Here is a 3,715-nt window from a genome sequence, read left to right on the forward strand (position 1 = left end):
GTAAAATCAAACCACTAAGGATTTATGAAGCTTGGGTAATGACAATTTATTGACCTCTGTGTTCTTGCTCATTTACAAAGAGAGCCAGCTGAAGGAAAAGCATTCATACTTTATTGCTCTTCCTTGAACAATGACATTTTTATTCCCCAAGAATTGTTTTTCTTTTTAATTTGGAGGCAAAACACAATTTCCCTTAATTTGACATATAACAGGAGATTGCGCTGACATACTTTGAGTTTCTTTTCTAATAAATACAAATTTCACTGTCCAATCTTACTTTCTAGTAACTGCAAGATTAAAGTTGAACAACAGGCTGTTCAAGAGGAATAAAAGTAATTTCTGAGGTGTTATAATTGCATTTTTTTCCTACAATAAAATAGATATTTTTGACTGCTCCCTCACAAATGAGCCTAATTTCAGTTGATGCTCTGCTATTAGAAATACTTCAACAAAATGATAGAAACTATTATGACAATATCAGATATAATTAAACATGGACACTTAAGAGTTTGTGTCCTAAACCATACACTACTGCAAAACTACCAGTTCTGGCATGAGCAAATGCCAGCAATGCTACTCTGCCATCAAATGTGTATGGGTTCGTTGGCTGTCTCAGGCTTGCTAGAATATATAGTGGCTGAATTTTGCCTGCTTTCCCTTGATAGAAAGAACTAATTTTGGTCTTAACTCTCTCTTCAGCTGTCAGATCCCTGAAACTTATAAAATATAATTATCAGTGATAGTCCAGCCCTTCTTTCAAATCTGGTTAAAATTAGCTAAGGAGAAAATTCACTAAAGGGTGCTGGCAGACAGACATCAGGCCAAAAATACATCAGGCATCGTGTGAGTTGCGTGTTTCATGGGTAGCTGCTAATTTAGTACTGCATTTCTCCCAGAGCAGCACTTGGAGATAGCTTCTCTGGTGTCCAGGAGCTGAGATTCCTTGGTGCCTGTTTCAGTGAAGAGCTACTTGGAATTGTTTATGTCTGTCCCTTCCAAGCACTGCTGAGTGTTGCTGCATGCTGTCAGAGGGGGCTTGGCACCCTGAGGATTTTTTGTTCCCTGTGGACTTGGGGGAACACCAGACATCTGTACACAAGGCAGTGGAGCTGCCCCTATGGGCTTGTGTGTGGCTAAGGGCTGTAGGTAAAAGCAGCAACAAGACTGTAACAGCATGGGACTCCTCTCTGGAAAAAGACCTTGGCCCTCAGTGAGTACCAACCTCTGCACAGCTTGGTGTTGTTATGGACAGAAAGAGCTTTAACTCTAGAGCAGAGTTAAAGCCATAGGTCTCCCTGTTCTAGGGACGTTTTTGACTGAGCAAGACACAGTCCAGCTGTTCTGTTTTGAGCCTGTGTAGAGTAAGGTGCATTTAAGTGTGTGGCAGGTGCTATATCCAAGGTAAAACACCCACTTGTGTGTGGCAGTGTCACCTCAATAGCACAACATCCTCTATAGGCTCTGCTGAAGGGCTGATTTTCATTGAAATGGGGGGGTTAATGGTCTTGGGCCCTACTACTGCAGAAGACCCATATTCCTGGATTTAACCTTGTGCTTGAGAGCATCTCTGTTGAAATTTGTAAGCAGGTTCGTCTAGGCACCTTTAAGCTATGTGAGTTGTCTTGGCTGTGGTTTTTCTGCAAGGTATGTTTAATATGCTAAGTCTGCAAGGGTAGCACAAACACTCTTCTACTTGTGTAAAGGACACAGTAGTGTAACACCTGGCTTTTCAAGGTGCCCTGCAGTGGTGAAGGCTAAAAAAAGTATTTCTCCATTGCATAGTGCAATTTGATGAACAGATTTCAGAGAGAGTCCTAAACTATTTAGCTGTAAGTACAGTAAGCAATATAGCTGCATTAGCACAGAGCTCAGCTAGGTAAATTAGCATTGTGCAGCATAGACATATCCTAAATTTCTGCTATGGTTTCCTCAGTGACGCTTTTTCAAAACATGGCTTGAAAATAAATTACGTTTTTTTTTTCACTCCTCCAAAGCACTGGGCTAGGAAAGCTTGCATACCTTTTCCTTTTTTTTTTTTTAATCTCAGTATCTTATCTTTCAAAATAAATTCTACTCTGAATACCTAATTTGATTTAATTTGGGGTTTTTTTTTTGCTTTTATTGGTGGCTTCCTCTCAGTAATCTGAGAGGAAGCCACCAATAAAATACAATACACCAATACAGCCTGGATCCCCTGTAACCAAAAGCTGTTTCAGCTGGGGTACAGAAGAGACTGCCTCTGTATTTTAAAACCTGTCATTTCAGTTCCCTCATGACCTCATGATAGAAGGACATGATCAGAGAAGGAATAGAGATCTAGCATTATTATGTCCCTACATAAATCTACGCAGTTCTGATCACACCATCTCAAATAGGATGCAGTAGGACTGGCAAATGTGCAGGAAAGGGCAAGGATGATAGATGTGGATTATATAGCATGAGAGTAAGTCACATTCTCCAGTCTGTGGGGAGATGGTGGAGGGCTGCCATGGAGGTCTCCAGTCTGCATGGAGAAGGTGAGTAAGGAACTGCTAAGGGCTGCTACAATGTTAGAAGGTGTGGTGCAATTCCCTGAAGGAATAGGTTTGGAAGTCTTCAAGGAAGAAGTCTCGTCTCAGTGACTGATAAGCTGTGGAACTCACTGCCACAGTGTATGGGCAAGTCCAAATATTTAAAAAGAGTTAAAAGAAGGACATGGGTTACTTTGATGCTTGTTCATCAATGATTAAGGGAAATCAAGAAAGTAAGGCTGGGTTATTCAAAGCAGGAATAACAGATTATTATCCTTTGTGCTTCTAGGAGTGCTTGTGGCATCGCTGGACGACCCACAAGGATATTGTAGGTACTAAGATGTTTCTATTTGTGGCTGCAAATTCTACACAGTGTAGACCCAAAACACTACTGGTTGAGGTGTATTTTATCACAGAGGAAGAGTATGATCATAACTCCACCTGCTTGAAGAGACTGAGAAAATGAAAACTGCCATGGTGTGTCAGAGGTTGATGCCCTGACACACTTCCCCTGCATTCTTTAAGTCAGGTGCTTTGGGAATTCCTGAGATTAAAGTTACACAAGTGTTGTTCTACGTAGTCAAGTACAGTGGCTATTTTAGAGCCCTGTAAATTGGAAATAAGGGCTGGGAAAAAATTAAATACAGCCAAGATGGTAAGAGTATATATGAGGCCTCAGTCCTGCAACTATTTAAATATCTTGTATACTGTTCACTTTCGAGCAACATACTAAGGAGAAGGTAGTTTTCCAAGGAGACTCTTGCATCAGTAGAGAATAAACTACATTTAATATTTGCTGAAGTCTTATATAGCTAACTTTTCTTAACAGGTTGTAGCTTTCTGTCACATTTGTTTAATGTCTGCAAGGTGATTTTCTTCCTCCTGGCTCCACCATCCCAATAATTTGATCAATGAATGGAATGAAGTCATGGACCATTGGCATTTTTCCATCCCCCAAAGTGGTATGACAAAAAAATTTAAGTTTATATGGACTTTCAAATTGGTTTGATGTTTGGGGGAGTAAATACAAAGTTTCTGCATGCAGATTACCTCTGCCCATCAGGAGATTTATTCTAGGTCAGCAGGATTACCTGCTGAAACTGAAGTGCAGGCAGAATAACACAGATCTAAATATGCTGGGTCTAGAGTTGGCTTAAGATATCATGATTGGTCTCTGATCTTGGTTATGTGAGATAAGCCAAAAA

General features: G+C 40.3%; 1 long non-coding RNA gene across 1 annotated transcript; it reads left to right on the forward strand.

Annotated features, from left to right (window-relative positions):
• The first annotated feature begins 900 nt into the window (after positions 1-900).
• On the forward strand, positions 901-3,379 carry LOC139600491 (uncharacterized). The gene is made up of 3 exons (XR_011682568.1): positions 901-1,210; positions 2,800-2,842; positions 3,340-3,379. It is a non-coding gene; the product is annotated as an uncharacterized lncRNA (long non-coding RNA).
• The last annotated feature ends 336 nt before the right edge of the window (positions 3,380-3,715 follow it).

The sequence above is a fragment of the Agelaius tricolor genome, unplaced genomic scaffold (assembly GCF_023055355.1).
Source record: "Agelaius tricolor isolate 1412-34295 unplaced genomic scaffold, bAgeTri1.0.p SCAF_2, whole genome shotgun sequence".
Taxonomy (NCBI): domain Eukaryota; kingdom Metazoa; phylum Chordata; class Aves; order Passeriformes; family Icteridae; genus Agelaius; species Agelaius tricolor.